This window comes from Penaeus vannamei, chromosome 8, assembly GCF_042767895.1.
Source record: "Penaeus vannamei isolate JL-2024 chromosome 8, ASM4276789v1, whole genome shotgun sequence".
Taxonomy (NCBI): domain Eukaryota; kingdom Metazoa; phylum Arthropoda; class Malacostraca; order Decapoda; family Penaeidae; genus Penaeus; species Penaeus vannamei.
In genome coordinates this window covers 42,212,916-42,227,915 of record NC_091556.1, presented here as the reverse complement: position 1 = coordinate 42,227,915, position 15,000 = coordinate 42,212,916, and the positions used below count along the sequence as shown (strand labels likewise).

General features: G+C 37.4%; 1 non-coding gene across 1 annotated transcript in view; it reads right to left on the bottom strand.

Moving 5' to 3' along the window:
* Nucleotides 1-11,282, bottom strand: part of LOC113823423 (major facilitator superfamily domain-containing protein 6-A) — a 31,359-nt gene extending 20,077 nt beyond the window's left edge. Inside the window, exon 1 of the transcript XR_011398711.1 lies at nt 10,870-11,282. This is a non-coding gene — a transcript (major facilitator superfamily domain-containing protein 6-A). The remainder of the gene's footprint in view (nt 1-10,869) is intronic.
* Nucleotides 11,283-15,000: the final 3,718 nt, after the last annotated feature.

Sequence of the window (15,000 nt, the reverse complement as noted above, 5' to 3'; positions counted from 1 at the left end):
CACACTATCAAAAACAACAATTATAACACAGTATCAGTAACAATAGCAACAGTACCTACAGCAACAATAATAATAACAACAACAGTATCAGCAAGATCAATAACACCACTAGAAAATAACAATAACAACCAAATTTCAACATCTTGGGCATTTTCTTGCCAGCACCCCCCCCCCTCCCCCTTCACCCGAGTTCCTTCGAAATACCTTGAGTATGTATCCTCTCAGAGTCCTGTTGACCCGTGACCAGACGACACTGCTAACTTCAATGGCCTTTCAGAATGGTATGGCAGAATATACGTTGCTATTTCTATCCCTATCTGTGTATTTTATCATTTTTTTGAGGCTAAAATAATAATAATAATAATAATAATAATAATAATGCTGAGTTGTTCATTTTATTCTATTTTTGGGCTGTTTTTTTCTCGTTCTTTTGTCTATTTTAGAGCCGTAGAAAATACCCGTGTAATAAATGGTTAACCTATGACTACCGTTGTGCTACTTTTGTCTTGCAACTTTTAAGATTGCCATCACTACTACTTCTTATCTTGTCTCTTTCCTTACTGTTATCACTATTTATTATGTATCTTAATGATAATGTATCTTAATGATAAAGAACAACCACAATGACGAAAGCAGTGGCGAAACGACAGAAGCAGTACCATCACCAGCAGCAGCACAACTACCAGTAGTGGTAGTAACAATAGTAATAACCCATGGACCCTGGTGATGTGGCCTTCATATCATGGAAATATCTGGCTGAGGTGTCGGGAATACCTCGCCATGGAACCACAGAGCCCTTGGAGGAAGATTAGGTCCAAGAGGCATTTAGGAAGGGTCTCTTGCATGATTTCCACCGGCAAACGAGGGTGGACTGTACCCTCGTTGAGCCATGATGACTGGAAGAGCGTCGGTTCCAGGGAGGACGCTATTTCCGTGCTCAGGATCCTTATTCCAGACTGGCGACGCAAGGTTTAATACAGAAAATTGAAAAATATATGACAAAAATGAGATATATTACAAAAATGGTAGTTATTGTTATTGTTATTGCACACTAGTAGTAGACTGTCTAGAGAGAGAAAACCTGTCTATTGTCATCCTGATACAGCTTATCAAATGTCAAAACTCTTGAGCATAAAAAAAGATAATAGCATTGCAGAGGGGAGGCAAGGAGTCTGGACACCGCACAAGTGTTGGTGTGGGTCGGGCCTATGGGCCACACATGCGGGAGAGTTGTCGCTTAAGTAAGCCTATGCCCAAATTTGGGCCATGTGCGGGCAGCAAGGCACCCGGATCTAACGGCTGGTAGTAGCCGTAGCAGAAATAGTAGTAGTAATAGTAGTAATGGTTATAATAATTATCATTATTATTATCTTAATTACCAACTATATCATTACCATTACAATTATAATCATTATTATCACCTTTAGTAGCACTCGCTGCAATACAAGCACTATCATTACTATCTTTATAAAACTGACACCTTACCCACCACTAACCCAAGCACCACCCACACCACTACGAACCAGAGAGAAGACACAGACAGACACACCTCAACGACCCAGAAGGATTAGGAGCGACTGTCCAAGCTCCAGCCTCACCACACGGAGGCCCTCTTATATACTGCTACTGAGGAGTAACAGAGTGGTGAATGCCTGGTCAAGGATAAGAGGATACTACCATACCACTCTTCTGCTGAGTTTCCAACAGATAAAAAAAAGCTGGTTGGGATACTTTCCGAATGGGTTTGTGGTTGTGGTAGTTGTTGGTTGTGTTGGTGGTGGTGATAATGGTGGTTGTGGTGGCGTGATAGTGGTGGTTGTGGTGACGTGATAGTGGTGGTTGTGGTGACGTGATAGTGGTGGTTGTGGTGACGTGATAGTTGTGGTTGTGGTGACGTGATAGTGGTGGTTGTGGTGACGTGATAGTGGTGGTTGTGGTGACGTGATAGTGGTGGTTGTGGTGACGTGATAGTGGTGGTTGTGGTGACGTGATAGTGGTGGTTGTGGTGACGTGATAGTGGTGGTTGTGGTGACGTGATAGTGGTGGTTGTGGTGACGTGATAGTGGTGGTTGTGGTGACGTGATAGTAATGACGTGATAGTGGTGGTTGTGGAGACACATAATTCTTTGGTAAATAACTGAGATAAAGCTTCGTAAAAATATCAGAATACGGTAGGAATGGCACGTACTTATATCACATAATTTCAAGTTATACATCACATATAAGACACAACTTTGCCATTAACATATGCTCAAACATCTGAACAGTTAATTATTAACACTATTTATAGATGAACTACACTGTGACCAGCCTAAATCTTCACAAAACAAAAATAGTCGAAAACTTCGTAATTTACGGCGTATCACATGGGTGATAATAATAATAATAAAAAAAACTTTAATATAGCGCGTTCTTATAACTCTAGCGTCCCTGTGGCCAACACGTTATAAACTCAGTGAAATTAAATAGTAAAATAAATCAAATAAATTCTTTATAATCAATTCTATGTATGTGATATGAGACAAGGAAACCTTCACAATTCCTTTACAATTATAATTACTCTGATTACTATACACAAAATTAGGACATATTTTTGTTGTTTTCTTTCACTTACGAATACAACCTCTATTACCTCCCAAGACTGATGAGTTTCGTGTTTCGAGGACAATTCGTACTATGAAATTGTATTGCTTCAAGAGGCTCATAATTTTAGAATGTAATTTAAGGTACAAACACAAACAAATCTCATTTCAAATACTTATTTCATTCCACCTTTCTTCTTGTATTAGGCCTCATCTTCACACACACACACACACCTATATTCTGAAAATGCTCAAATAAAATGATCCGATAATTCACATAAAACTACTTTATAATCTTACCTGAGAATCCAATACTATATCAAAATTTTTCTGTATTTCAAGTATACTTATACTATAGGCATCACCAGAATATATTCAAAGAATTTATTATCCACGATAGCATACCTCCAAATAGATACTGCAGAATACTAAACAAAGAAGGACCCAGAAACTCAACTGAGGGAAACCAATGCCATCTTTTCCAGCGGTTACTGCAAACGCGACACCTCTCGCGCGACAGGAATCGAGTAGGTGGTAAACATTCATCGAGTTGCCAGATGCATTCTTCCCACTTCGGATATTTCATGCATAACCGTACTTTTAATGGATATTTATAACACCGCACAACCATCATAAGATATCAAAAGCCATCTATTTATATTATATTCCAAAATACTCTGTAACGGTCGAAAAAATAACCAGTACTGTAAAACAGCTAACCGTAAACCGCGACCATTCCCATTACGTCACAGAAATGGGCGGAGCTTAGCAGCATGTCTCGCTTCCAATCACGAGACACCCTTATTGTCAGCGGAAAAGATGGCTCAGTTTTATAGAGCACAGTTCTAGATTTTCTTGCAATGATATTTTAATGGTTAATGGCCCAAACAAATGTGCTAGACATCAAAGGTCATATAGCATTAAGGATATCCTTTTTAATCGAAGTAAACAACTTACCCATTACTGCAAGATTGACATTTTTATTCGGGAAAATGTCTCTATGAATATCATAATAGCCTAGCTTTCGAATATAGATTAATATATCTATGTATTAGATTACTAATGGAAGGAATGATAATAGTAATGATCATAACTGCTACTACTACTATAACTATTAATAATGATAATAATAATGAATTCATCAAAAAATAATAAATGTACTTCAAAAAGGAAGAAATCCATATACTGAAATCATGCATATAGCTTCTCTATTCCTATCAATTGTTTATTGTTTTCATATGAAATGCGTGAGCGTTATAGATCTAAATATACTACAGATTTACGAACTGGAATCATTGTCATCAGTCAAAATTGAGGGCATGAATATTTTCAAATTCTTTATTTACTGTATGCCATCGTTATTATTTTGTTATTATTATTATCATTGTCATCATGATTCTCATTATCTATCATCGTTATTATGATTATTATTACTTTCATCATTATTATTGTTATTATCATCTGCATCATTATCTTTACCATTATTTATCATCATCGATATTATAATTATGGTCATTATCATTATCATTAATGTTTAAATTTCATTTTTCTTTCCTTTTTTATTAAGCAGATAGCGTTATGTAGAAAAATTCGTAATGCTAAGTTTTTTTTTTTTTTTTTTTTTTTTTTTGTCTTTGTAATTCGATTCTCAAAGACCTGTTAGAGTGTAACTTGAACAGAATGGAGGGTCGTGGAGGATGGAGTTCGAATTATAAATGGATTGGTTTTGAACTTTATTTTCTCCGCATAATAATTTCAGCTTCGAAGATATATATGATAGGGGAAAGTATTATATCAATGCTATCATTCTTATCAAGATTGTCGTCATAGCGGTGACTTTATAAAATATCATTATTTTTTTCCTACCTATAGAAAGAAATGATGATAATAGTAATAATAATGATAATAACAACGATAAAAACAATTATTATTACGATATCCTTTGCAAGAGCCCAGGTGTCTGTTTCACAAACTCGGGATTCATCTATTTCTTTCCTGCTCTAATCTTGTTATCATTGAAAAAGTTACTTAAGTGATGTTACTGCAGTGCTTTCACAGCGGTATTAAAGTAATTGCAGTTCAGATCAGTGAGATTTGCGAAATCTAGATTAATGTAATTGAAAACGGATCATATATATATACTGTACTGATGACAAATGGCAGAGTTCACATCCACCTTTGAAAAACAAGAAAAAACAAACAAACTGAGAATCTCTTTTCTTTTGTATCTATCGAATAATATATCTTTTATAAAGAGCGACAGTCCATACTATATCGTGTTAAAGGAAAAAAGGAGAAAACACAGTTAAACAGTTCATACATATCATGATCTTACGATTATTTAGGTAAGTGTGGGTAGACTACTATGGGGTACATTGAGAGGGAAAATGTTTTAGGTGAAATTCCATACTAATGCATTATAACCTGGTTTCTTATATCATCCAGAACGCCGGATACTGTCCTAGAATTAACTAAATTGGTGAATATCACAATCTCGAAAGGTGGCATGACGACAAACAAACTATGCAGTTATTTTAGGAACTTAGATCCTGGATCAAATATAGCTGCTCTATAGATACATAAAAACGTTGGCACACTTTTATAAGATTTACCTCTGCACAAAGCCATTGTATTTTTCTAACCTTATCCCTTATCAGAGTAACAGTTTTTTCATAATATATTGCAAAATCATTTACAACGCATTGTTATATTTCGCGAATTCCAATAAAAGACAAGGTAACCTTTTCTTTTTTCACATCATTCTTGTTCCTCTTTTCCTTTTCCCTTTTCCGAAGAATAAGATATCTTTAATGAACATTCATTACACTGAGCATCCCTTCCTTTCAGAGATCCATTTGCAACATATCATGATTTCTAACAAGATTCTCTTGGTATAACAATATAACAGGATGTTCTGTTCAAAAATATACCAGGATGTTCTGTGTATATAAATTTATCTTTTAGCATCATGTACGTTGTTAAAGCTGGTTTTGAATATAGATTTAACGATAATAATATACAGTTAAGGAAAATAGATATGTATGTACTTAATTGTAATAAAAGTGAGAGTATTAGTGATCATGGTGAAAATATGATACTAATACTACTGTTACTGATGACTATGATGAAGATAATTTTGATATTCAGTACAATAATGACTGGCGTACCAATTTGCTTTCTGAATGACTTTAAAACGTCAACGATAATTAAAATGATAATGACAATAATAATATTAATGATATTGATAATCATGATGATAATGATAATAATAATAACAGTATAAATAATAACTGATAATAATCATAATAATACTGATAAAAATAACAATATCATTAATGATAATAATAATGGCAACATCAGTGATAATAATAATGGCAACATCAGTGATAATAATAACAATAATAATAATAACCAATTATAATAACAATGATGGTGGTAATGATAACAATAATAATGGCAACAACGAGAACATCATCAACAATAATAATTATTATGACAACAACAATAATAATGATGATAATAATAATAAAACTAAATAAAAAATGTAGTAGTAGCAGTAATACTAATAATAACTAGAAGCACTCAGAAAGCGCATACCTCCGCCAGGGTTATAAGGTTACTGATGCAATAAAAATATTCACAGTTAAAGAATTACGTTAAAATCACCTTTCTCAAGCACACTAGTGGCGACCGCTAAACGCATCCTGCTTGACGGTGGCAGAGCAATAGGGTTAATGATTTAATTATTTGAAAAAATCCTGGATCCGGCTCATCACCTAAGTTAATGGAATCTAAATTAGGCCAAAACACAACTCTGGTAAAAGCTTCCTAAAAATCTATTCAAAACTTTTTTTGAGTTTTCCTGCTAACCAACGGACGAAATAACAAGCAAATAAATTAACCAAGGCAACCAAATACATAAACTCCTTGGCAGGGCTGAACGCTCTTCCGTAGCAGCATTTCTGCCGTTCTCTAAACAACAGATGGTAAAGAAAACGGATATAGATAATAAAATTGGACCGTACACTATCATAAACTGATAAATATCAGATTACAAGATTACAATTGCAGTGCGAAGGATCAGAGTCTGGTGATTATAAGATTCCCTGCATTACTTTCTTGTTTATTGCACTGCCTAAAACATTATATAATAAATACATTACACAGCCAATATCGTAACATTTAACAACATAAAATGTAGCTGCATCTCTTTATAGAAAATATTTTCGATGTATAACTGAAGAAAATGCCACATTGAACCTGTAAACATGATTTATCTGAAAAGTTTACGATTATCCATAGTGTGTTATAAGGCTGAAGGTTTAAAGTCACTATATGGGACTGCGACTCTACCATTGGTGATGATGCCCAGCTAGAATACCCAGCTGATGTGACATCGAATGAAATTTCCGCCACGATGACGTTCGGTCTGCCACATCATATCACTTCATACCAGGATGGTTTCAGCAATTTTAATGTTTAACTTATTTGAACAAGGGAAAATATCTCAATATTGTTTTAAACACTGTAGTCACATACAATAACAAAAAATACGGCCTTCGGAAAAAAAATCCGTAGGAACGTCACAATCCGTCAGTCGTCTTTTGTTTCCGTTTAGCAGACGAATTTCCGTTGAATTCCAGCCCTGCTCCTTGGCGGAGATAACGACGATAATAATAATAGTAATAGTAATAGTTATAATAATAATAATAATAATAATAATAATAATAATAATAATAATAATAATAATAATAATGATAATGATAATGATGATGATGGTAATAATAATAATAATAATAATAATAATAATAATAATAATAATAACAATAACAACAACAATAATAATTATTATTTTTTATCCTTATCACTATTAACAGAAAATGAGGACGGAAAATACAACAAGATCAAAGATAATAAAAAGAAACAAGAGATGTCGAAAAAACAATGCAGTAGTCTTGTGAAAAATAAATCACTGAAAGAAGTTTACCCTCAAAACGTTTTCTATGGACCTTATCTTCAACTCATTTTCTTTGAGAGAATCATAGCCATAACTTCTTTATTTCTCAAAATAGTCGGCTTGCTTTTCTTTTCTTTCTTGTTTTTTACATTATGTTAATGTTAGCAACATTTCCTGCGAATATAAAAAGAAAATAAAACTAAGAAAAGAAGAAAAATAAATAAATATATTCGCAAAGATCAAAAAGAGGAAAACGAAGAGAAAACAAATGAAAACTCACAAAACTTCATCATATATTTGTCAGTTAACGACCAGGATCAGATTAATTGGGCAAATATCAACGTGAAAATTTACAACTTTGAACATGTTGGCTCTGTTCATAACAAGAGCAAAATAAATATTAATATCAACGCCTACAATAGCGTCAATAACAATAACTACAAAAATGATAAGAGTGATGATGACATTAATAATAACAGCAACAACAATAAGAATGATAATGATGAAATTCATAATAATAATAATAATAATAATAATAATAATAATAATAATAATAATAACAAATCATAATAATAAAAACAAAAACAATAAGAGCAACAGTAGTAATAATAATAAGAGTAGTGGTGATGATAATACAATAATAACGAATATAATAATAATAAAAATAATGATGCTGTTAAAAACAGTAACAACAAAAACAAGTATAATAATAATAATAATAATAATAATAATAATAATAATAATAATAATAATAATAACAACAATAATAATAATAGCAATAATAATAATGATAATAATAATAATAACAATAATAATAATAATAATAACAATAATAATAATAATAATAATAACAATAATGGTAGTAACAATAATGATAATAACAATAATAACAACAGCAACAAACTACAATAACAATACTGGTAATAATAATAATGGCAAATAATAATAAAAAATAACAATGATAAAAGCACCAAATAACAACAGTATCTTAATATACCTCAGATAATTAGTAGTGCGTAACATAACTAACCTAGAGATCACTACGATAAAGAACCCCGCCTCTGATAAGCACAAACAACGGAGTCACTTAACGAAATAACCTTTCTTATCTTCACTTCTTATCATCTTTATCACTGCCAGTCATCAACTACCCAAGATGGCGACCCCCACGCGCCCTGATCGAAAACCACGTGTGTATAAAAGATTACACATGCGATCCCTTTCGCAATAGAATTTCCGCGGTTTTATTATTCGAACGGGTAACAAAATGGCAAAATCCGTTATCCCGTTTTCTTTCATTCGCATTCCGGTATGTTCTGAGCTCGTTTTAATAGACTAAATAATCGTTAAAGAGTTGAGAAGGCTCTTGAAAGCTCCTGTAATACTCCTACTTTCGGCATTTGTGAAAGCTTTAGATAATGTTTATGCTTGCAGCGTGAAGGAAAAAAATATAAAAATGGCTTTCATATGTAAATACACATCGGATGATATTTATCTTATCAGGACTGCGATAGCATAGGAAATACACATTTCATAATCAACATGGTTCAATTGAAAAGATATGGAGACTGAGAATTAAATATTCATAAAGCCATATTTATTGCCCCATACTGAACACATCAACAAATTCACGAGATGTATGATATTATCAACATATTCGATATCATGGGTCTCTGGGTTGTCTCAGTCGGTATACTATGTTATATAGCCTCGAGGGGGACTTCCGGTAGAAGTGGTAAAGGAAATTTGTATTAAAGTGTGGGTTTCTTCCATACGTGATGTGGCTAATATGTAGAGAGGAGATAGGTGTGTGTTTAGTATCGAACGCGGGTGTGTGTGTGTGTGTGTGTGTGTGTGTGTGTGTGTGTGTGTGTGTGGGTGGGTATGTGTCTGGGTGCGTGAGTGTGTGTGCGAGAGAGAGAGAGAGAGAGAGAGAGAGAGAGAGAGAGAGAGAGAGAGAGAGAGAGAGAGAGAGAGAGAGAGAGAGAGAGACCGGGGAGGAAGAAAAAACGAAATGAAGATAGCAAAACCGACGAAGAGGACGATGCAAAAAGGAAGAGAGAAAGAAATTCCGAAAATCCAGACCAACAAATCAATAACGAAAGACAGAGAGAGAGAGAGAGAGAGAGAGAGAGAGAGAGAGAGAGAGAGAGAGAGAGAGAGAGAGAGAGAGAGAGAGAGAGAGAGAGAGAGAGAGAAAGCGGGTTGCATCATTCCCCGAGCCGTACCACGTGCTTGGCTCCCTACTTCCAATCGATACACAGGCATGGAATGTATCCCAGTTTCTATTGGTCACCAGCCAATACACGTCCAGACGAGGTCCCATAAGTTACTAACTGTCGTTAATATTGAGCCTATGCACTCATGAGCTACGGAGGAGCTGTTACTAAGCCACGTGGCCATCTTTTGAAGAAGGAAGAAGAAGGATAAGAGAGAAAAATTGTATATAGATATATCGGCACCTCATACTGACGTCAGAGAACCACGTGGGCTCAGTCATGGAGGGTGGGACTGGTGGGTGAGGGGGGTTGAGGGGGGGGGGAAGGAGGCGGGTGGAGGAAGAATGGCGGAGAGGAGAGGGGGAGAGGGTAGAAGGAGGGTGGGCAAAAGGGGGAAAGGAAGGAGGGGAGGAGGAGGAGGAGGTGACTAGGATTTCCCAGAAAAAGGGCCTGAGGAAAGCAGGTACTAGCGGTGGTTTGGGTGGTGGAGGGGAGGGAGGGGTGGAACGTGGGGTAGGAGGGAGAGGGGGAACGTGGGGTGGGAGGGAGAGGGGGTTTACATAGCCGGCTGGGGAGGGCTGTATGTTGGGTGGTGGTGGTGGTGGGGATGCCATATCGATTTGCTCTTGAGCGCTCCAACCCCGAACCCCTCCCCCCCCAACCCACCCGTCCCCACACATGCATACCTACACATGTTTCTCCATATGGCCTAGGTCTTTAAACCCATAGAAGGTCAGGCTCTTAAAAAGAGATAGAGAAACTCCACGAAGACGAAACCAGATTTAAGCCATATTTTTCCTATTTTCTGTTGTGTTTCTCGATGACAAGAACGAAACATCGGCAGGTGGAACAGTAAACGGAAAATTGTTTAATAAGAAGTCACGATCTGCCATGTCAGGACAAGGACAAACAGAATGGCTCGGTTCTATAACCAGACGGGGGTGTCTCAGGCAGGCAGAAGTCCCAGCGTGTCCGAATCACAGACAACGTCAGTGCAACACGTTAGTACTTTCACACAACCGCCGCCAACTCCACCACCACCGCCGTGCCACAACCACCTCCTCCACAGTGTTAAACCACCACCACCACAACTGCCTGATCTCCATCTTACCCGCGTTTTCCACTGGTACATTCGCTTGTACTGGTATATTTTGTTCCACAATAGCCGGTCTAACGTGGTTCAACTTAGTCCAGTGACTGAGCTGGTACGGAGGAGGAGGTACAGGCGGCGGCCGTGTTCCAATCCCTGCACTCTGACCAATGGCTTCCGCCGGGCGAACACTGCATCCTGGGCATATTGCATTTCTTGCCCCGGTGCATGTGCAGGCGCAACTCTCCTGTACTTATTGTTCGATGGGAGGCGGAAAAGGCGTTCGTGAGCGACGTGGAAATAAATGGTCTTTGAGCGAGCGAGCTTCTGGTAGCGGGGGTTGTGGCCGGTGATTCGGTTTCCGTAGTTTGGACATCGAGTTAGCCGTCTGGCGCTCCGGTTTAAAGAATCACGTCGCGCAGCCTAATTAATCATACTGGCGATCTCTCTGACATCGTTCTATAGCTGCTATCAAAATTTATCTCGCAGTGCGGCATTTTGTACGGTTTTGAATAGTTTTTGAATGCGTTCTTTGATGAAGCACAGTAGGCGTCCTCTTAAACTACCTTGGAGTGTACAGCAATTTAGACGGCAACATTACTCGTGCAAAATAACCCATTATGATGTGCACCTAGAAAAGGATAAAGGCCATGAATACTTTACCGTGCCATTATGACAGAACACGAGACCCGGCGAGTGCGCATGCGCGAGCGTCCGCCATTTTGTGAGCCTCCGCGACCACTCAGAGGCGAGGGAACACGAGAGCGCGACGGCTGGAGGCTTCTGCTCAGGGAAACGGCCAGTAGACCGATGACAGCCGTCCCGAGAGGAGGTTCGTGGGCGCTAGTTACGGGCAGGACACTCGATGCACTCATGTTGTACAATTAAAGGGAACAAGTCGCTAATGAATGTCTGTTGATAAATGGTTTTGTTTGCACCCCACACGATCCTCCTTTAAAATTGAGTTCGAAAGAAAGAGAAATTTGAAGGTGTTTTCAAAATTCTCTGATGGAGGTTTGCTTGGAATTTTGTAACATTGCCACGCAGGTCTCGCTCCGAACAGTGGATCCCAAACGCTTCAAGCACCGCACAGTGTGCTGTGTCCGTGTGACGTAAACCTTGCGTCTCGTACTGCACAGTCTGCTGCTGCTGCGTGACATAATGCGTTTTCCAGTGTTCCACCAATGCGTGCCAGCCAGTCTCGATGCCACTGCGTTGAACTCTGTCTTTGGCGTTCTCATCCCCGTCTTACGGTGAGCCAGACAATCTTAAATGCCGATGACGAGTGAGCGACGTAACAATAAAGTTCAAACTCCTGAGACGGAAAGGCCTACGCTTTCGTTTATTGCCGTTTTTACGAAATGACGCAGATAACATTTTGGAGACTTGTCCACACACAAGCCGGGGAGGAGGAGGAGGAACAGGAGCGTGGTGATTTTTTCTGTTCTTTCTAACTCATTCGTGCCTGAGTCCTCGAGTTCTCCCGAGTGGAAGGAAGACCCGCCACCCCATTTCGCCGCTGCGACGGAGGGACGAAAAAGCACATTGGTAGATGTCCTTTTGACTCATTTAAAGGTGATCCCTGAGTGCTAGTGGTGCGGGTGTCGCCTCCTTGCTGCTTCGTTGAATGGTCAGGGCCCCTTTAATCGATGGACTAGCAAAGGCTGCAGTCACGAGGGGTCGGACTTTGTCGTCTTGATTAATTGAGTGACAGAGGGTGGCGACAATCTGCACTGTGATGTGAAATCGGAATTGAGGAAGGGGTCTGCTGCAGGTGGATGGGGGAGGGGGAAGAGGAGGAGGTAGGGGAGGTCGAGGGGGGAATTGATGGTGGTAGGGGGTGACTGGTAGTTGACGGGGATTTTTGTTGGTGGTGGAGAGAGTGCAGGTGGAGGGAGACTAAGAATAGAGGGAGATTTGTTTTAGTCTTTTGTCATTCTGTGAGTTTACTATGTTCTTGGGCAAATGTGGACACGCACACACACACACACACACACACACACACACACACACACACACACACACACACACACACACACACACACACACACACACACACACACACACACTCATTCACTCACAATGTAAAGTTTATCAGAACTGTATGATGTAGTCGCAAACGACGGAAATCAAAGAACACTCGTTTTTCGTGTTAAATCCGGTTTCCATAGTTATCATTTGTTCTCTTTGTGAGTACTGTAAGTACTTAAGTAGTCATGTCTGTTAGTGTTCCGTCATTCCCTATTTTGCCCAATATGTCTTGCTACATTTACCCGTTTAATGCAGTCATGTGAGTGTTTTCTTATACTCTGATTATATTTAGATCTGGTTGTTGCCAAATCTCTAGGACGAGTATACCCTTTTGTGTTCTTGTGCTTGAGTTTTGTAGCCTTTGCTTTTTTTTCTTCTCCCTGGCATCTATGCTTCGTCAGGGATGTTAGCCAAGGTCTCTGTGCTGTTGCGTTTGCTGGCTGTGAAGTAACGTAGCTGAGGTTGGTAGTCTCATCAGCTAGGTCGTGTATTTTCCCGTCGTGGTCTACGCATCACTTTTGTTGCCCGTGCGGTTGCAGTTAATTGTTTAAAGTTAGTTTTGTCAGTCGGTCCTCAGTCGTAGTCCTATAATTCGTTTCGGTTATGTAGGCTTCTCTGGTTGTGTATTGTGAAGTAGACCTATTTATGCTGTTTATTTCCATGGGTTATTAATGACGGCCGTCTCACGAGCACTGCGTCAGCACCTCTTGTTTTTCTCGTCGTGTGGTTCGGCAGTCCCGGAATTATGCCTCGAAGTTCGTGGTTTAACAGACTTATTAGGTTTTGCTGTAGCTTAGTGTTTCGCGGTTCGAGCCAGGAAGCTTGTTTGAGAAATAAAGTTAAAACGGTGTTGGGAAGTGAGTTACCGGTCTTGGGATATATTTTAAGACAAGTAAATACTGCGTCAGTTGCATCTCCCTCATGGCTGCGAATATACGTACATGCTCGTGTTTCTTTACATCGATCTAATATATTAATCCGTTTGTTAACACGCAGACATTTTTTTTAGAGACAACACGTCGTTAAAGTTGACAAATTACTATCCAGTCTTTTAACATCCCTAATGTGTAGTAAACATTCCAAAGAGAAGGCGATATATTAAGCATAAACATTTTGGAAGAGTAAATAAGTAAATGATACAGAAATACAGTATATATATATGTATATATATATATATATATATATATATATATATAATTATATTATATTATATTATATTATATAAGTGAAATAAAACTTGTAATCCGGGACAGATAGTCTTTGTAAGTTGTAACTGTACCTAAAGACTGTTTTATTGTCAGTATACTGTATTGTCCGTATGCTCTCTGGTGGCTGTGCATCGCCACTGCAGTATAGTGTCATATTGGGTGCGTCGGAACTTGCGATGTATGAAATATATATTTATATTGATATTAAGATATACGTATCGAGTGGGATATGCTTCAGAATATGTTATATGCGTCGGGGTTTATGTTGAAGGGAATATATTTTGGGAAATTAAGAAGATTTAAAGATATATCGAGTGGAATATAGAGGTATATTGAGGGAAACATACTTGGAGAGATCATGAACATTAATATATATATATATATATATATATATATATATATATATATATATATATATATATATATATATATATATATATATATATATATATATATATATCGAGTGGAATATATTTGAAAAAAAAATATAATCGTCTAGGTATATATTGGGAATATAATTGGAAAAATATATTAGCATTGGCATATATACCGTTGGGAATATACAATATAGATTATAGACATGATGAAAGAAATGTATTATGGGAATATATTTAAATATATTAGCAAGGTAATGATGGAAAGTTATTCATGGGAATATGGAAATAAAATTAATGGATATTGGGAAATTATGCATATGAGATTTGATTTAAGGAGGAATATTTAAGGTTTTGTATTTTCATTTTTGCTGTGATTTTAACCTGATATTTTTTCGTAAAGATGAAGGAAGGAAGATGGTAGTGATAGAAATGGTTTTTAAGAAGGGTAGGAATGATGGTGATGATACTTGTGATTGTTGTGGTTATTTTTATTATTGTTGTTTTTATTTGTGAATTGTTAATGATTTTGTGTTTTT